Consider the following 21,593-nt stretch of genomic DNA (forward strand, 5'->3'; position numbering starts at 1 on the left):
CTTGTGCGAACAGGATGCCATAGAATGTGTGAATATTCAAGTGGTCGGATCCTTGCAAATAAGAAGGGTAGTGTCGGTAATTGATGAGGTTTGCATTGATAAGCAGTTTCCATGATCTGTCACATTTCTATTGTCCAGTATGTCGTTGTTCCTATTCGCTAGTAGTTAGCTGCGTTCATGCTCTAACACGTACCTCCACTGCCTGGCCATTTCAGTTTACAACCATGAAAACATAATTTGAGTTTGCAAGTATGAACCTCCATGAGAGAAGTAAAAGGAATTTTCAAATATGAAACGAAACAATGTCAAAGTTTTTTTGTGGGTAGAAGGTAGGAGACGGGCCAAATAGCGAGCAGGAACAGGTTGTTGCCATCGGTACTGAGGGTGCTCTTCGTCGAAAAGTTAGTCCTTGCCTTCCATATTTTTTATTCTACTATTTTGTTTGGAGATACTTACCATGTTTATCGCTTTCATATGAAACAGTATATAGAAGTAAACGTATATAAGATGTCAAATAACATTATAAAAATCAAAATGAACTATAGCTAGTGCAGTCTACTCTTCATCCATGGATGATTCGAAACTATAGTCGATTAATCTATAATATTTGTTATGAGACGAAATCATATCAAAGCAGGCGTTGTATTGGTATCCCTAGAAACCAAGCCAAAGAAGAAAATCGTTTCGAAAAAAATGTTCTTTTAAATTGTGATAAATAAATTCTAAAAGTGTCAGCTTTGGAAAAATTCACATTACCTTTTTTATAATGTAAGGTATAAATTTTATGTTTGAATGAGTGAATTACATCTTATACAACTGAGTTATGATTATTGAGGCCATGGTTTGGCCATGGTCTATCACTTGGTAACCAAAATAATGGCTAAAGAGAAATATTTTTGTCCATAAATTAATATAAAATAGACAATATTAGTGATGTTTTTTAAACATAAAGACGAGACATAATTGAAAACAGAGAAATGCACCATGAAGAGATACGAAGATCTAAAACTATAACCATGAGAGCAATCACGTAGTGGTTGAGACGTAGTGGTTGAGACGTCTATGGTAGTGGTTGGATTGCCAAGACAGCCCAGTCATTTTCCTTTAGTAAGTAGTGCTTCAATTTTAGTAGGCCTAATGACCATTATCATGGTGCTCCTCCTTTTGTTTATGACCTATCTCATGACATAATACCTCTTTATCTCCATTCCATTCCAAGAGGACCTTGCCCATAAGAGTTTTCATATGCCAGTAGATCTCTACTAAGCATATGGATAACATTTTCCTCCCTTGGTTATATCTCTGATCAAGTAGCCAGTGAGTTACGTATTCATGTAATCCAAAATCATAATGGCCCTCCCTTTCAACCATAGCTTCCGAAGACGCTTGGAAATTTTCCAACTCTATACGGTTTTGTGTTGTGCCATGATATCTTTGACCAATTTCTTCAACTCTCTGATAAGCACGAAAATTCCCTTCTCCTTGCGAGGAAGACTCACATCAACACCTTGCCCACTATCATGGATAGTGACATGGAAGGAAAAAGGAGATGATGATTATAGGGAAGGTCGACAAAAAGCTTAGGGTGTTTGCAAAGAAAAACAAGTAGTGAGAACCCATGTCATAACCTTCGAGTAGATATGACTTAAGGGGACCAAAAGGAATAGGGTAGGACATAAAAATGGACCTAATTAGAATACACCATTCTAATGAACAAGATGATTTTTTGACTAATAACAACAGTTTAACAACACTAATATAATGAGTCTCTCTCTCTCTCTCTCTCTCTCTCTCTCTCCATATATATGTTTCTGTGTGTTTGTGTGTGTAGACACAAACACACACACACATGGAACTGTAGCTTAATCCAATTAAAAATGTTGATCATCCAATAACTTGATGACAAAGTTGAAAATCGATTTTGTGAGTGAACCATTTAATCAATCTAATCTGATTAGAACTAAACTACATAAATTATTGCGAAAAAATATATATCAACACAATGCAATTAGCATGTACCCAAATACCATAGACAAGACCATGGGTTACCAAATCATACGACTCATAAAATAACAATGGTAAACCTATTAATGATAATATCAAATTTACTCTATAACCATGTCTATTTTACCCTAACATTCCCCCTTGACTTGGGGAGAATAGCTTAGTCCAAATATTTATGTCAAGGTCCATATAAAAATGTTTCCATCCACAAGAATATATAAGCAACCAATCATTGTATATGCCACCTTTCTAGGACACTTTTTCGCATACATGGTTCATCAACCATTTCACATAATTATATTTCAAATCTCACATGAAGCCAGAATACAAGAACACCTGCCACCCTTGTATCTATTTAGGTGGTCCATTTCACAACTTGATCATACAAAACTCTTACAACATGTATGTCTAAATAATGGGCCTTATAGAAAACTAACCTCAAGTTACCATACAAATATACCTACTACTCTTGTACCTAATCTAAAGGTTCATTCCATAATTTGATCCTCCATCCTCTCTATCCATGAGAGGATGACATCATGTGCTACCACATTGCAACATGTATACCTAAATAATAGGTCTTATGTCAAACTTGTAAAATACAACTTGTTGATGGCTAGGTTTTACAAGTTAAATCAAAAACTCAATGTTGTTCATGAAATTTTGTAGCTCTTCATAACATGATGACCCCTTTATTAGGCCATAGCACGGTTGAACTCATCTATGATCTCTTATCCATAAAACTACATGACCTATCTATTGTTATATTTTTAACAAGTGTCAATCCATAATTTGTATATACTCCTTAACCTCCACCAACCATCTACTATTCTCTTCTCACATTGGAAACCATTTTCACTTTCAAAATCCATGTGATCTATCAATGACACATCTTTCAAATACAATCTTAAACAAATCCATCATAGGAGCCACTTAACAACTTTTTTTATTTCTTAGTTTCCTAGCAACAACATTTCATTAGGTTCTAAATCTTTGGATCCAAGGTTCTTTCACACACCATTGCTCATTGTTCCTCCAATGAATGTTTTGGTATCCTTTCTTCAACCTTGGCCACCATGATCTACAATAGTTCCCTCAACATGGGCATTAGTCATCACTATTGTCATTTTCATCTCATCCCATTTAGATCACATTTCATCAACAAACATCTGTGTTTTAGATCTAGATGTTCAAGTATCAATTGAGTCTCAATCATCTCCATATCCACAAGCACTCGGTTGTTGATAGTTTAATACAATTGTGATAAAAGAAGGAATATATAAAAATAATAACAACAACACATGGGCACCATAAATTTTCCTAGAAATCATTTTGGAAAAACCAACTACTAATAGTAGATCTATTATTCTTTCGCCCAAAGATATTTTATAATTGAGTTATCATTCCCTTAAATAAGTTACCGTACATGAAAATGTCATGATTTACAATAATTTAGAACTTGTAAGCTACCAATGGTAAACCTATTAATAACAGTATCAAATTCACTTTATGACCGAGTCAATTTTAAGACAACTACCCTTACAAAATAAAATTGTAAACTACCTTTAATAAAATTTATAATAATGTATAAGAATTTTTCGGAACAAATCACATTCAAGATTTTGGTCTACGCGTTTCGAACCAACGAGTGTGGTTCATCTTCAGAGCAAAATTTAATCCCGCACATTATTTAGTTTTTAATTATGAGCTTAAACAAATCTCTAACATCTCTTTCATATATGAATTATTTTCTTTTATACATGTTTCTCTTTAATTAATGTACAATAATAATTATTTAATATAATTATGAATTTTTAGAAATGAATTTATAACGATGTAAATTTGCTTCTACCATTTTGGATTGTAGAAACACCTTTTCTAAACAAAGATATATAAAACGCTTCGTTTATTGGTATTGCTTCACTATACCTGAAATTTAATGTGCCTCGTGGATGTTAATATTTGCCCTGTGTAGACGTGCAAGAACCACACTGCAAACGATACGGAGGAAAAATAAACTTATCAAACTACATCAAATCAAATATTGCACGTTATTGCTTAAAGCTTTCCCTCTCAATTGAAACAACCAAGAAGCGAAATTGATCATTATTTCCCCAAAAATAGACAATTCCCCAAACGAATTTCCCAAATATATTGTCATAGATAAAAGGCTTGCAACATGACCTCCTAATGAATTTATTTGGAACATCGTGCTAATCTGTGAACAGTTCCATGATTTATATCCCGTCCTTGCTTTAGATAGGATTCCTGTCTCCATTGAAATTACTAAATATTACCTACAAACGGTGCAGCACTAGATAGTGCATTGTTAATTCCTTGCAATTCACTTAAATGAAGGGATCTAATGAGGAGAGGAGAGTTGTATAAGGAAAGTAAATTTTATTTTAAATTTGAGTGGGTTTATTAAAATTGAAGGTTGAAATTTCTTAAGAAAAAAACTGTATCATCTCATTGTAATTGAAAAAATAAAATATAAAAATAAACTTAATACATTTATAAATATATGCTTTAAAACTTAGAAACAATAACGCTAATGTCTTTTATTTTACTTATATAAGAAAATATAAATATATTTTAATGAAAATCGTAAAAAACAAAAATTAATTAAAATTTTAGGAATATTGGATATAAATATATAGCCTCAGCTTACTTCTAGGCCCTCATATATTACTACCATGTTCACACCTGCATAGATAGCATAGACCAACAACAACGTAAAGGAGACGAAATAGATTGCTCTTGTACTAAAATATATATTAGGAAAATAAGATACTACTTCCAAAAAAGATGAAAACAACATAGAAAAGAGCAGAGAGTTGATGATAAGCATTTGAGCATTCGCTGAACTCTCCTCCAAAAACAAAGTATTACATCTGGCTAGAGAATGTCGAGATCAACTAAGGAAAATAACAATATGAGAGAGTAGGCCACTTAAGGAAGCTCTTGACCTAATAAAACATTACCAGGATCTTAATAGGCAATATGAGAGTAGGCCACTTAAGGAATCTCTTGACCTAATAAAACATTACCAAAATCTTAATAGGAATCATGGTATTGAAATAAGTGGTAATTGACTCCTTTTGATCCCAAAAATAGTTCCACATCCTTTTAGATTCGACTCTCCCACCTTGTGATTATTGTTAATTTTCTCCTTTGATCCCAAAAATAATTCCACATCCTTTTAGATTTGACATTTAAATTTGACTCTCCCACCGTGTAATTATTTTAAATTGCACTCCCACACCCTCCCACCTTGTAGTTATTTTACGTTTTCTCCTTAACATAGCTCTTCTATCTTTTATTCTCTTTCCCTTTTCCTTTTCATATTTTCTTGGTTTGTAATTGTACAATAAATATAAATATAGGACTTCATGTATAATATGCTAATTAAATATATTACCATGTTATACTATAGTAGTTGTATAGTATATTATTATATTGTTTTACCGATTTCTTATTTTATGATTTTTTTAGTTAAAATAATAATAATAATTATTAATTTATATGTATTACACGTATCATGATCATATTAATATCCATGGTTTAAATGATTTATAATAACATATATAATTGCTAATAATCTATTGTACTTATATTATTATTACGTTAAAGACTAATCTCTTATTATTATTAAAATCTTAATTTCTTATTATTATTAAAGGAATTTAATTATAATTATAATTATTTTGACAATATAATATAATATAATTACAATTATAATTATATTAATAATATAATATAATTATAATTAATTGCACATTTATACATATATTATCCTACTTTTTAATATCATTATTAAATTATTACTATTCTAATTTTTAGGTTTTCCAACCTTCTTCTTGCTTACTTTTAAGGGTTTTTTATCACCTAACTAGATTTTCTTTATTGGTTTAGTTTTTTCCTTTTTCCTTTTTCTTTTGTATAATTATGGGTTCTTTCAACTTTTTTTTCTTTCCGTTATTATCTCGAAATTGATTTTTCTTTCATATTAAAAACATATACAATTTTAAAATAACACTAAATAATTTAAATTATTTATATACAAATTAAATTTTATGAATATTTTTATTTAAATATTCTATATTTATATCTGAGATGTACCTATTTCAGCTTATGTATAAGTCTGGAGGAATATTATCTCTTAATAAATAAATAGACAAAATTTTATTTTAAGAGAATATTCTTCGTCTTATACACCATCACACAAATAATTTGGAAAATATGAAAATAAATTTTCAGTTTCAAACAAATAAATAGTACATTAAATTTAGATATACCACTTGTGTTACAGATTAAGGCATTATGCCATTGGAATTGAATTGTTTGGTTTGGTTTGGTTTCCAATAGCTTTTGTTTTATTTTGTTCCTAGCCTTCTAACCACAATCCATACCATTGAAAGCCGTCCACGACTGCTCTTCTAGTTCTCCAAGTGAGGCCATTCATGTTAAGATCAACATTGGCACGAGCCATGTCCAATATTCAACCATGAACTAAAATTGTTATGAGGGTTATCAGGATTTTTTACTCTTACTTAAGGTTATAATTAAATGTTGAGAGACTTTTTTTAATGTGGTCCCGGTTTTAGAACTTGAAACCAATTCTCTCAAAGTCTGACACATATAGTATTGGATAAGATGCACTATCTCCATGAAAAATTATGAGATTCCTTACACTTATACCCCATTGTTAAGACACTGGCATATATGGATATAGTTAACATCAATATCGTTTTAATTGTTGATTGTCCATAAAGTACTTGTATCTTGATAACCACGTTTCTATTCTTGTTACATGTATTTGAATCCCTGTAAGGATATGGTGAAGTTGTATAGTGTATTGTCGTTGCACTTGTACGCTTTCCAAAAACCTATTTATCTTATGATTTGTCTTTCGTTAAAAGATGGATGAGGTCATTTGAAGTTGGATTCCTATCCTTACGTTCGAACCTTGAAAAATTTGTGAATTTTATGAGTCAAATGTGTGATAATAAATATAAAAAAAAATTAAATGTAGGATGCAAAGCATGTAGTTTTTGAGTTTATCTCTTTGAAGGAATTCAAAGTCAAGAATGGTGATATGGTTGCTTATGTAATGTATTTTATAGGAAGAATGACATACCTATGGAGAAGTGATGCAGAGCGTCATTGTAATAGTTGATTAAAAGCGAGATTGTGATGGCCCAGCCCTGGTGACGTGGACACAGCCACGTGACTCACTTCAGTCCCACGTGGTCACTTGTGCGCGGACAAATATCTACCCCCAATCCGAGGCGCATTTACAACACTTATCTGCCGGTTCTTGGGTATGGTCACCGGCTCGTCCAGTTGGAATGGCTTCCCGCCTATGTTAAACCCTAAAGGGTTATCCTCGGCTCATTTTCACTCTGTCTTTCTACTGTTACACTCTCCGCGTTGCTGTGGCGATGCTCACTGTGCGTTAACCCAACGAACCCTTTGCTCCGTCACTGGTTACAGTTCTGTTTGAGATGCGAATCCTTCACCTTCGCTGCTGTCTTCAATGGTTTTGTTCGGAAGTCTGTGGTAAGTGGTTTATATTTTCATGGATTCTGTGAAGAAGTCCTTTTGGTTTTCAACTTCTGAGCTTTAGTTCTGTGCAGGTGTTTGCAACCACGAGACTGCCACTCTTCCGAACTCTACCTGGCCTCGAGGTAAGCTCTCGTGCTATGTTTTACCCTTCTCTGTCACCTGTTGTCGACACTTACAGGTTTTTGTGCATTTCAGCTTGTGGAACTGGTCTCTGTCTCAGCAATCTCCGTCGACCCTTGGGTAAGTTCGCAATTCCTTTCCACTCGCACCTTGCTGCCCTTTCCTTCTCTTAATTTGATGTTTGTTCTGATTGGTAAACGCACTAAATCAAATTGTTGTTCTGTGCAGGTTGGCTAGGAGACCTGCTCACGAGGGTTTCAAGCTTGCAGTCTTCGATTTTCTCCAACCCTGGTACCCTTTGTAACCGGGTAGGGTTTACTCCTGCTCCAGCATTTCTATAGTTTGTTCAATGTGGAATTAGCTGTAGTTTTCTGTTGCTTAAGTTCTGTAGGGTTAGCCGTGCCCTTTGCTGGCGTTTACAGTCTCTGGGTTTCGTCCCTTTGTGTCATTATATGACCTCCATGCAACAAGGTTTTGGAACTTGTTTTGTTACGGCGGTGCCGGTTTAATATATGGCTCTGTGTATTTGTCGAACTGTTTGTATATAAAGACTTATGAAATGCTCTATTAATGGAATCAGTGTGGTTTGAACTGTTACCTCTTCTTTAATAGCTGTTGTATTTGATTTGTGAACGGCCGTGTTGCTCCTTGTATTTGCTTGCGGGTTCTGTTCTGTTACGGCCGCAACCTGGGCTTGCTTTGATGCCTGTGTCGTTCTTTATTCTTGTAATACTCTGCATGCATATATTGTTAAATATGACCACCTTACGCTGCCTTGCCTGCGTGTTAGTTCTGATAACATAGACTATGGTTTTGACTCGATGCCTGTAACGCTCCAGAATTCCTAGTTACAGCATGATAACTTCGTTCTATCTCAATTCATTTCTAAAACAACAAATGCTCAGTAATGCTTATACGTACAATATGGAAAAACATAATTAACAGTGGATTATCTCAGAAAAGAAACCAATGTTTCGGTTACAGAGGGTTTGGAATATTGTCTTGCTGTTTCTTCTTATTTCATTCTGAGGTGAACCAAAAAAGTTCATGTTACATCCGTCCTTTTCATTTTTAAACTACATGGAATATAACTGTCTATAAACTAAATTCTGTAACTGTCATTTGCTTCTTTAAACAAAACGTTAACTAAACAGTTTTTGGTTTCCTAAGTTAACAACTAGTAACTTAACTTGTTCTGAAAATAAAAAAAAGAAATGAACAATAATTAACAAAAGACAACAACCAGTTTCTTTCCTTGATGACCTGTCCAACCACTCTTGGAGTCGTGTCCTGTTTCACCATGAGTCAGTCATCGATCTTCTGTCTCCTCGGAGCTGGATGCTCCTGCATCAGGCTCCCGGGGTGGCAAAAAGTCATGGCTCCGTTCCATGAGGTCGTCAACAGAATAGCCTGCTTTAGTTATCTGCGCTGCGTTGAGCCAAGAACTGTCCTCTATTGGACGGTTCCGCCACTTGACCAAATATCGCAGATACTCTTTCCTGCGTGTGCGTCTAGCTACCTGTGTATCCAGAATTCCTTCGATCTCAAGGGGTGGTGCCTTTGGTAATTGTCTTGTCCAAGAATCTTCCTCATAGCTGTCTTTCTGTGGCACTGTAGTTGCTGTATCATTCTCTGAGTTGGCGACATAGGGAAACAGATCTGCCACGTTAAAAATGGGAGAAATTCCAATCTCAGGTGGCAACTGTATTTCGTAAGCGTTCGCAGAAAATTTGCGGATGATTTTGCAGGGGCCGATCTTCTTGAATTTTAGCTTGTTGTACTCCCGCTTCGGGAACCTCTCCTTACGTAAATACGCAAGGACTTCATCCCCAACGTTAAACTGAACTTCCCGACGCTTTGTGTCAGCTCGCTGCTTGTATTTCTGACTGCTGTCCTGCAATTTCAGCTTGACTTGTTCGTGTAAATTGCTCATTGCTTGAGCGAATTCTTCCCCATCAGCGCTCCGTTTCTCGAGTTTCCCCAAATCCCGTAATTCATGCACTCCTCGCGGATGCATGCCGTACAAAATCTGGAACGGACTGTAACCGGTGCTGCGGTTAGGTGAATCGTTGTACGCGAACTCTGCTTGAGCAAGTACACGGTCCCATGTCCGGGAATTTCCTCCTGTCAAACTGCGAAGTAAGTTCCCTAGGCTTCTGTTTACGACTTCCGTCTGACCATCAGTCTGCGGATGATAAGCAGAGCTGAACTGCAATTGAGTATTTAACTTTTTCCACAGAGTTCTCCAAAAGTGACCAGTAAACTTTACATCCCGATCAGAGATGATGGATTTCGGGAGTCCATGTAACCGAACGACTTCAGTAAAGAATAGGTGTGCTATATAGGTAGCGTCGCTGGTTTTCCTGCAAGGTACAAAATGTGCCATTTTTGAGAATCGGTCAACTACAACCATGACTGAATCGAAGCCCCGCTGTGTCTTTGGTAAACCCAAAACGAAATCCATGCTCACTGAATCCCATGGTCGACTCGGAATCGGCAATGGCGAGTAAAGACCAGTGTTTTGACTATGACCCTTTGCTAGTTGACAAACTCTGCATCTGCTCACGTACCTCTGCACATCTCGCTGCAGTTTCGGCCAAAAATAAAAGTGCTGTACTTGAGCAACCGTCTTGTCGATACCAAAGTGTCCAGCCAGTCCTCCACTGTGCTTCTCCTGTATTATATTTTCCCGCATAGAACAGTTGGGTATACACAGTTGTCCTCCTTTAAACAGCAGTCCTTCCTGCAGATTATAGTCTAGCCACATGCTATCATTCCTTAACAAAGGGTTTTGACAGGCTTCATATGCCTCCCCAAATTCGGTATCAGTTTGATACAACTCCTTCAAATGCTCAAAACCCAAAACTTGCATTGTGCTTTCCTGTAAAAGCAATGTTCTTCTACTCAGTGCATCTGCCACCTTATTCGCTTGGCCACTAATGTGCTTTAATACGAATGTAAAATTCTGCAGATACTCCACCCAAGCTGCATGTTTGTGGTTCAATTTGTGCTGTTGCATAATATACTGTAAGGCAGAATTATCTGTAAACAGAACAAACTCATCTCCCAGTAGATAATGCCGCCAATGCTTCAACGCTTGTATGATTGCATAAAATTCTTTGTCGTAGGTTGAGTACTTCTGCCTGCTCTCATTTAGCTTTTCACTGAAGAAAGCGACCGGTCTGTCCTCCTGACTAAGGACTGCTCCAATGGCTGTCCCACTGGCATCACAACGAACTTGAAAAAGTTTGTTGAAATCTGGCAGTCTCAATATAGGTCTTTCAGTAATCTTTTTCTTCAAAGTTTGAAAACTACTTTCTGCCGCTTCAGTCCAGCGAAAAGGCTGATTTGCCTTCTTGATCGTGTCCAACATAGGTGCGCAAATCTCGCTGAAATTTCTGATAAATTTCCTGTAAAAACTGGCTAGTCCATGGAAACTCCGGACTTCAAATAAACTCTTCGGTGAAGGCCAGCTAACTATAGCTGCCACCTTTTCCGGATCCATTTTTAATTCATTTTCTGCAATAACAAACCCCAAATACACTAGTTCTCGCTGAAAAAAGGTACACTTTTTCAGATTAATCAGCAGCTTGTTTTGCTGCAGCTTCCTCAACACACTCTGCAAATGCCTGAAATGCTCCTCTTTAGTCCTGCTAAAAATCAAAATATCATCCAGATAAACTATCACGAATTTCCCATTAAACTCCTTCAATACCTCATTCATCAAACGCATGAATGTGCTGGGAGCGTTACTCAATCCAAATGGCATCACCAGCCACTCATATAAGCCTTCGTTTGTCTTGAAAGCTGTCTTCCACTCGTCGCCTTCTCGTATTCGAATCTGGTGATATCCACTCTTCAGGTCAATTTTTGAGAAATAGGCTGCCCCACTCAAACAATCCATCATATCGTCCATCCTTGGTAAGGGAAACCTGTACCTGACAGTAATTTTGTTTATGGCTCTGGAGTCTGTGCACATTCGCCATTCTCCTCCCTTCTTTGGAGCCAAAACAGTCGGTACTGCACAAGGGCTCATACTCTCTCGAATCAACCCTTTATCAAGTAGCTCCTGAACTTGCTTCCTAATTTCCTCATGATCCTTGGGACTCATGCGGTAAGCAGCCTTATTTGGTAAGCTTGCTCCTGGTATAAAGTCGATACAATGACTAATACCCCTCCTTGGTGGTAACTCATTGGGAAGATCATCCACCACAATGTCCCCAAATTCTTGCAGTAACTGCTGAACTTCCTCAGGCAAATATGATAGCTGTGTGTGTAATACTACTGCCTTTGGTCTCCTTATGACAGCAAAATTGATTTCGTTGTCCGCAATCTGTTTCACGAACTCCTTTCCTCCCAACAGCAATGCCTTCACTCCACTAGCTTCTGCTGTATTTTCCTCCTTGATGGGTACAAGCGTGTGCTTGATCCCATCTTTAACAAACTTGTAGCAATTCTTTTTCCCGTCATGAACTGCACCTCTATCGAACTGCCAAGGTCGTCCCAACAGTAAGTGACAGACATCCATTGGCATGACATCACAAAGGATCTTATCCTTGTACTTACCAATCTGAAATTCTACTTCACACTGTTCGTCGACTAACAGCTGATGTCCTTTCTGCAGCCATGACACTTTGTAGGGTGTAGGGTGCTTTAATTTCTTCAATCCCAACTTTTCTACCATCTCCACCACCACAAGATTGTCCGTACTCCCACTATCAATAATCAATTTGCAGCACTTGCCCCGCGACTTGCAGACAGTGCGGAACAAAGCTTTACGTTGGTCTAGTTCTGCAATCTCCTTTGCTGGTTTCAACAACACTTTGTTCAACACCAAAGCTTCACCTGTCTCTGGTGCATTTTCTGCTTCCTGAGGTGTTGTCTCAGCATCCTCTGTCTGAACAACATAAGTTCCTCTTCCGCCTGCTGGTTCAGCTTTAGGACATTCATAAGACTTGTGCCCCCATTTGTGGCAGCGATAGCACTGGACAGCTCCCCTGCCCCGACCATTTCCTCGCCCTCGCTGAGGTGGTCGTCCTCCTCTCGTGCTATTGTCTTTTTCTGTCGCTCCAGCAGATTTAGAACTGCTGCTTTCTTCACTTGGACCTGTACCTCGGCCCCTTCCAAACACTTTACCCTTTCCCCTGCCAGTTCCACCTCCTCTCCTGGCATTCTGCTTCCGGTTAATCTTTTCTTCTGCCTTCAGTGCAAACTGATAGGCTTCTTCCATTGTCCGGGGTGAAAGGATACCAATTTCATCTAAGATTTCCCCCCTTAAGCCATTCACAAATCTGGCTGTTTTCTCCGGGGTGTCCTCCACATATCCTGCTCGCAAATTTAACTTATAGAACTCTTCTGTAAATTCTTTCACAGTCATTCCCCTCTGCTTCAAGTTCTGTACCTGCCTGTACAGCATAATCTGATAATCCTGTGGTAAGAATTTCTCTTTCAGTTTGGCCTCCATTCTAGACCATTTCTTTATAGGCTGTTTGTTAAGCCTCCTCCGTTCCGCCTGAACGCTATCCCACCACAAGGACGCATGCCCCTTCAACTTGGTGGCGGCGAACTTCACCTGCTTATCTTCGTTGGTTTCCTCAAATTCGAAATATTTGTTGACTTCACTTAGCCAATCCAACAACACGTCTGCGGACAGACTTCCGTCATAAGTTGACAGCTCATGTTTTGGCTTATGACTTGACAGCAAAACCGACTTCAACAGTCTGAATTCTGGTGTCACCCCCTCTAATTCTTCCTCTGGTTCAACTTCTTCTTCATCACTGTCATCTGCTGGGTTTCTTCTTCCCCCAGCTTCCACCACTGCCAATCTTTCACGCAAAACTCGAATCTCCTCTCGAAGTCCATCATCTACTACCCTCCGGACTACTCTTCCCCTTCCTCTTCCTCTTCCTCTTCCTCTTCCTCTTCCTTCACCTTCACCTTCTACCTGTTCCATTGGTTCTAACTCAAGAAACTAGCTCTGATACCACTTATGATGGCCCAGCCCTGGTGACGTGGACACAGCCACGTGACTCACTTCAGTCCCACGTGGTCACTTGTGCGCGGACAAATATCTACCCCCGATCCGAGGCGCATTTATAACACTTATCTGTCGGTTCTTGGGTATGGTCACCGGCTCGTCCAGTTGGAATGACTTCCCGCCTATGTTAAACCCTAAAGGGTTATCCTCGGCTCATTTTCACTCTGTCTTTCTACTGTTACACTCTCCGCGTTGCTGTGGCGATGCTCACTGTGCGTTAACCCAACGAACCCTTTGCTCCGTCACTGGTTACAGTTCTGTTTGAGATGCGAATCCTTCACCTTCACTGCTGTCTTCAATGGTTTTGTTCGGAAGTCTGTGGTAAGTGGTTTATATCTTCATGGATTCTGTGAAGAAGTCCTTTTGGTTTTCAACTTCTGAGCTTTAGTTCTGTGCAGGTGTTTGCAACCACGAGACTGCCACTCTTCCGAACTCTACCTGGCCTCGAGGTAAGCTCTCGTGCTATGTTTTACCCTTCTCTGTAACCTGTTGTCGACACTTACAGGTTTTTGTGCATTTCAGCTTGTGGAACTGGTCTTTGTCTCAGCAATCTCCGTCGACCCTTGGGTAAGTTCGCAATTCCTTTCCACTCGCACCTTGCTGCCTTTCCTTCTCTTAATTTGATGTTTGTTCTGGTTGGTAAACGCACTAAATCAAATTGTTGTTCTGTGCAGGTTGGCTAGGAGACCTGCTCACGAGGGTTTCAAGCTTGCAGTCTTCGATTTTCTCCAACCCTGGTACCCTTTGTAACCGGGTAGGGTTTACTCCTGCTCCAGCATTTCTATAGTTTGTTCAACGTGGAATTAGCTGTAGTTTTTTGTTGCTTAAGTTCTGTAGGGTTAGCCGTGCCCTTTGCTGGCATTTACAGTCTCTGGGTTTTGTCCCTTTGCGTCATTATATGACCTCCATGCAACAAGGTTTTGGAACTTGTATTGTTACGGCGGTGCCGGGTTTAATATATGGTTCTGTGTTATTTGTCGAACTGTTTGTACGTAAAGACTTATGAAATGCTCTATTAATAGAAACAGTGTGGTTTCAACTGTTACCACTTCTTTAATAGCTGTTGCATTTGATTTGTGAACGGTCGTGTTGCTCCTTGTATTTGGCTTGCGGGTTCTGTTCTGTTACGGCCGCAACCTGGGCTCGCTTTAATGCCTGTGTCGTTCTTTATTCTTGTAATACTCTGCATGCATATATTGTTAAATATGACCACCTTACGCTGCCTTGCTTGCGTGTTAGTTCTGATAACATAGACTATGGTTTTGACTCGATGCCTGTAACGCTCCAGAATTCCTAGTTACAGCATGATAACTTCGTTCTATCTCAATTCATTTCTAAAACAACAAATGCTCAGTAATGCTTATACGTACAATATGGAAAAAAATAATTAACAGTGGATTATCTCAGAAAAGAAACCAATGTTTCTGTTACAGAGGGTTTGGAATATTGTCTTGCTGTTTCTTCTTATTTCGTTCTGAGGTGAACCAAAAAAGTTCCTGTTACATCCGTCCTTTTCATTTTTAAACTACTTGGAATATAACTGTCTACAAACTAAATTCTGTAACTGTCATTTGCTTCTTTAAACAAAAAGTTAACTAAACAGTTTTTGGTTTCCTAAGTTAACAACCAGTAACTTAACTTGTTCTGAAAATAAAAAAAAGAAATGAACAATAATTAACAAAAGACAACAACCAGTTTCTTTCCTTGATGACCTGTCCAACCACTCTTAGAGTCGTGTCCTGTTTCACCATGAGTCAGTCATCGATCTTCTGTCTCCTCGGAGCTGGATGCTCCTGCATCAGATTGTTAGCTTTGAAGTATAATGTTGGAGAATCTAATTCCAACCATCTGCTAGGTGTCAAAATCGTCCATCCAAGTCTCCTAGTTCAGTTTCAGTTAGTCTGGTTTAGTTCAGTCTCATTGCAATAATTTATTATTAACGTCTCCAATGTATTCTATTTAACTATTTTCAATATTGAGAAGAGAAATCCTCTGCTCCACAGTGTTCAATTTTTGTCATGGTATCAGAGCTAGTTTGCATAAGACTCCCATAGAGCAGCAATGTGAACGAAGTGAACGCAGTGGGGAGAGAAGGTGAGTCTGCATAATACTCTTTGAGAGAGAAGCAGAGGTTTGAAGAAGCCTCCTGTGAAGCAGTAGAGAGAAAGCCAATTCTAAAAATCTAAATCGTGGAAAAGCGATCAAATTAAAAAATAGATAAATCAAGTGACCAACGCAGTTGATCACTCTACTTAAGTGCATTGGTTGACAAAAAGTTACGAGAGTGAAATTTGGCGACCCAATGTATCATCACCATGTCGAAGGATGCGTTGATTGTGCCCAAAAAAATGAAATCGAATGATCTCACCATGCAAAAAAGATGAGGGAAGATTGGGATACCCTTGAAATGATGTTTGGTGTAAGGGGGAGTAATTTAGTTGAAGATTACAATTTTGTTGAATCCCATTGTGCTTAGACACAAGTGGATGATTTTTGTGAAGAAGAAGTAGAGAAGGAACACATAGATGCTCGTGAATCCCACTATGCATAGTTGTAAGTGGATGAAAATTTGGTGATCCCAACAACAGAGCTTGTTGATCACGATTTGGTGAATTGAGCAACAGAGTTTGCTGGTGACAATTTGATGAATCCAACAACAGAGCTTGCTAATGACAATTTGGTGAACCCAACAACAGAGCCTGTTGATGACAATGAAGTAGCCATTGGAGCATCCAATGTTGTGGTCAATCCCATAATTCAATTTGCTGATGTTAAATTTGATGAAGACTTGTTTTCTCATTATGTATGGTTGCATATGATGTAACAAAAACATGATATCAACATGATGTTATTCCATGCGAAAATCCCACTTGAATCTGAAAACCAAGTGCAAGACAACCCGTGTGCAAAAGTGCAGGTTAGTAAGGAAGTTTGAAGAGACAAATATAGAGACAAAGAAAGAAATACAGATAGAGGAAAAGCCAAAGAAGGAAGCCCATAACGAGAAAACAAAGACAAAAACAAAGGCAAAGAAGGAAGTGCAACAGGAGAAAGCTCCCATTGCAGACAGAAGGAACAAAACCAATATGGTTTTGCAAATGTTTTTACACTTAGCATTGATTTCCAATGTTCAGGTAAACAGGATGATTATGACGAAGAGTTAAATTTTCTTGAAACATTTCTTGCAACACCATGTCTTCACGGAGTCTGTGTAGAGTTTGTAGCAATGAACCTTGAAGGCAACTTTGATGATGAAAATATTAATGAAATTTTTAGGTATTAGAGTCTTGAAGAGATGAAATTGTCTTATAGACTTATGTTGCAGCAAAAGATGGATGATGAAAAGAACACTACAGAAGATGGCATGTGGTAGCACTCCACATGTAAGCCGATTTTTGAAGAAGTCCAAGACATGCTTAGACAACCTCGAACAATGGAGAACCTGCACTAGAAAATGAAAAGAAAAAGTTTAAACAATTTAGTGGCTATAGAATGTGGAAGAAAGGAAAAAGAAAAGGAGGTCCAAATGATCTGGATTTTTTTCCCTAGTTGAGACATAGACTAGCATCTTAGTTTAATTTTTTTATGTGGTTGTAATTAAGGGTAAGTGTTGAAGAATCTAATTCCAACCATTTGCTAGGTGTCAGAACCATCCTTCCAAGTTTCCCAGTTCAATTTTAGTTAGACAAGTTTAATTTAGTGTCACTGTAGTCATTTGTTACTAATATCTCGAATGTAGTCTATTTAACTATTTTAAATATTGAGAAAAACAATTATGTGCTCCACAATTTTCAATTTTTGCCCTACAAAAAGGTGGTATTCTCTTTTTAAATAATTAATATAGGTTCTTATAATCAATAATATTAAATATATTACATTGTTGTTAAGTTTCTGTTCGTAAAAAAATTATTATTGGTGTGGTTATATATGTTGCAGTTAATTAAGTTAATTAATTATGTTAAGAAACAAGCAGAATAATCACATAGCAATGGTACCTTATTGTTATATGTCGTGTATCAATCACATTTATCAATTTTATAATGATGGCAGATTCCATATATCTAACCAATATCGATTAAACTTAAAGTCAAAAGTAAGACAAACAGTTAACTGTACTTGAAATAAATTCACGTCGTGAATACTTTAGATAAAGTGAAATATTTTCCGGACCACTCGCTTTTCTACAATTTCGCACGTCTATTTGGAGAATTATATGAACGCAAGTTTATTCTACTTCGTGCCTCTCTCATCCGCATTACTGGTAAACAAGATTGGAATTGAAAACAAAAATTTTGAATATTTTCACATCTAGAGTGCTCATTCTGACAATTTTAAGAAAGAATGTTTATATTTTCAAGAATTATTAGTTTCTTCAAATTCCATCCCTGCTCACCTGCACAACAAACATACATTAATCATTGCGGGATTGTTAATGTTAATATTATTCACAACGATGGGATAGAGCCTAATATGTACGTTGACTTTGAACAGTAAAGTGTCAATTGTGAGTATTCGTCGGCAGTATCCTATTGGTCCACGGAAGGTAAGGTCCGGGCGCTAAAAGTGATTCCAATTGAATGTGAAAGGTATTCACCGACCTTATCCCTGCAATCAAAATAATGTCTGTGTAGTAGTGTACGATGAAAAACAAATTCCTGCCCACGTTTTAGTCTCCAAAATAATGAAAACATTATTTCCTTCAAAGTTACCAGGCTTCGGATAAGTAATTTTTTATGGATCCAATTATTTTTTGATGGTGCTAAATCTAATTCTTTATTAAAAAAACCAAATTAATGGAAAGCAAAAATATTCATAGGTATAGCGATCACATCAAAACAACAAAAGTGCGGTATGGCCGGTGTCCTCGGAAACATATCTTATATTATCCTCTACTTTATCATTATCATCAATAATAAAAAACTTGAGCTATGGAACATACTCTACTTGATCATTATCATCAATAATAAAAAACTTGAGCTATGGAACTTTCAAGAGTAGATTGAACAATGAAATCAGTTGTGGTAGTAGGGAACAAAGGGGCCTGAAGGATGAAGGGGAACGACGACTGATGTTCCACACAACTAACCGGATGAAATCAATATTCGAATACAAGTTTTATCGGGTCTAGTAATGGTGGTTCTTGATTTCGGTGGGATGGAGTACAACCACACGGTTGCGCAAATCGGTTCCAAACAACTGCTTAACGAATGAGTTTTGGCCCTCAGCGCAGAGCTCCCATAAAAAACGAGCCTTACAAAGAGGACTATGATGGTAAGCACTGCACCGGAACTGAGAATTAACCGAATTTGAGAAAAATAACCTAGAATTAGTTGAATCAGAGGATCTAGGTAGGCTCTTAGAGTTGGGCTATTTAAATTTCGGGAAAACTTTGTGTAGAATTTCTAGGTGAAGCAGGAAAGCCTAAAATTGGCTCAATCTGTGTAGCCTGATAGAGAATTTTATGAGTAGGATCTTCCTACTTGAAGAAAGCTCTTGGGTAGCTATGGATGGGAGTAATTGTATGTTGGGGAGGTCGAAACCGAAAGAGAATTATCATATTTACAAGCTCCTCGGGCCTCCGCAATCCGAAAGTACTTCTGATCATTGGGAGAGAATGGAAGCGTTTAATGAAGAGGATATATGGGGTGGTGTCGATGATGCCGAGACCAAGCATATTGGCTTACAGGAGAAAGGTTGTATTATAGTTACAGGATGCCGATCTAAAGGGATTAAGGAGGAGAATAGTAGTTATGGCACTAATTCAGCAAAGATTCCTAGGAAGGGTTCATGTCACGAGGAGAAAAATAAGGGGAGAACAACGTATCAGTCTTCTGCTCCTGTGAATATCCCTGACTGGTCTTAGATAGCATGGAAGGAAAAGAGGAATGAGAATTACAAGAGGACAAGAATTGCAATAGTTGATAAACATAACAGTGATGACGATGAAGATGGTAGTGATTTTGAGTGGATCCCACCTCATGAAGTCATTGCCAAGCAGCTTTCCCAGAGACAAACAACTTCCTCGGTGTATGAAGGTGTTGGGAGGACTCTCAAAGGCAGAGATCTCAGCCAGGTACGAAATGCAGTTTGGAGGAGGACTGGTTTTATTGAATGAAATTCATTCTCAAAGAAACTTTTCTATGTATTCCAATGTCCTAAATATCCCTTGAATTACATATTCATTGGTGTTAGCCTTATGGATGAGTCTGTAATTGAAATCATATGTGTTTCATTGTACGCCATGCTTTGCGATCGTTTACTTCTTAATATTTGAAAATCGAAGTGTGATAATCATATTGATAACATAAGTTGTAGAGACAATGGCCAGCTTTGTACATATTAACTGCTTTCTTTTATCCTATGATCTTGCAGTTAACTTCCAAAAAGGTCTGAATGGATTTCAAAACAAAATTTCTGAGTAGATCTTAAAACAAACACACGAAAATAATAATCTAGATCACAGAAGATGAAAGGCTGATGTATTCAGTACGTGAAATACAGAAAGTAGTAGTTGAAAACCACTGATGGGGCTATGCTCGAACGATATACCAGAGTGTGCATGCCAGAGCTAGTTCTCGACCCTTTTTGTCTAGCTTTGTCCTGAAAATTGCCATAGGGACATGTCTCCTGAGATTGATGACTACTATACCTTGTCAGGAGAATAAAATGATATTCGATGAATACCTTTTATATATAAATATATATAGATAAATTTTTATATATAAATCTATATTATGTAAATCTAAATAATATTCAATGGAGACTTTCTATATATATAAAGAGTAGTCTAACAGACCACATTGGCCTGGAAAATAATGAAAATTCTAGCAAGATTTTGACAAAATCCAACTATTTTTTTTGAAATCTAGGTTACAATTCTCAAACTTCATGATTTTGAGTGTCACAAGGGTTTTTTATCATACTGAATCTATTTCCTTGATAAACAAAATCATTCAAACACTCCATGAGTTAAATTTCTTGAAAATTTTCTAACTGCCTAAAAATTTGCCCTATGGGCAAAATTGTGGACACCTTAAACAACTCCATAATGCTTAATATTTACTGCAAATAAGAAGGCTAGTGTCAGTAATTGGTGAGGTTGGAATTGATAAGTTTCCATACCATCAGTCAAATTTCCTGAAAATTTTTAACTGCCTAGAAATTTTCCCTGTGAGTGAAATTGTGGCCACGGTAAACAACTCCATATATAATATGTTTGTGCTTAATATTTACTACCATTATGATGTTTGTGCGAACAGGATGCCATAGAATGTGTGAATATTCAAGTGGTCGGATCCTTGCAAATAAGAATGCTAGTATCAGTAATTGATGAGGTTTGCATTGATAAGCAGTTTCCATATCCATCCGTAGTGTAACGCCCTACAGTCGTGCACGGGCGCGCGCTCCTCCGATTCACGAAATTGACTAAGTGTTGGTGCGAGCGATCCATGAAACGCCGAGGAGCATATGTAATAATGCGCGCGTAGTAATGGAGGGCGCTAGCCTACTTATAAGGCAGCTCGCCTTATGTCTTAAAGCCGACTAAGGGCAAGTCATACGTTGGGTAAGACAACGGTTGATAGAGCGAATGGTGGCGAATGGTTAAGTTTTTAGCGTCGGCCAAGAGACTACGCACAAGTTAGGATGCGTATAAGCATGGCGACCTGCGGTTCATTTGGAGCATCATCTCACATCGCTCTCACATCGCACAAAGGGTAGTGCGCACTTGGACAAAGGCGCAGGTTCACTGCAGTTCAGTGGATGAGCCCGTCGAGCCGGGCAAAGGACGAGTCGAGGATCGAGTTGAAGTTTCGATGGTGCACACGGGTGCCCACTCTTGTATCGCACTTGGTTGGGGTTGTGG

The 21,593-nt window shown here is 37.8% G+C and overlaps 1 pseudogene; it reads left to right on the forward strand.

Annotated features, from left to right (window-relative positions):
- Nucleotides 1-19,232: 19,232 nt before the first annotated feature.
- On the forward strand, nt 19,233-19,844 carry LOC149226235 (uncharacterized; annotated as a pseudogene).
- The last annotated feature ends 1,749 nt before the right edge of the window (nt 19,845-21,593 follow it).

Source organism: Pinus tabuliformis, chromosome J, assembly GCF_031772625.1.
Source record: "Pinus tabuliformis cultivar Carrire ecotype Pingquan chromosome J, CPIR1, whole genome shotgun sequence".
In the NCBI taxonomy this organism is placed as follows: Eukaryota; Viridiplantae; Streptophyta; class Pinopsida; order Pinales; family Pinaceae; genus Pinus; species Pinus tabuliformis.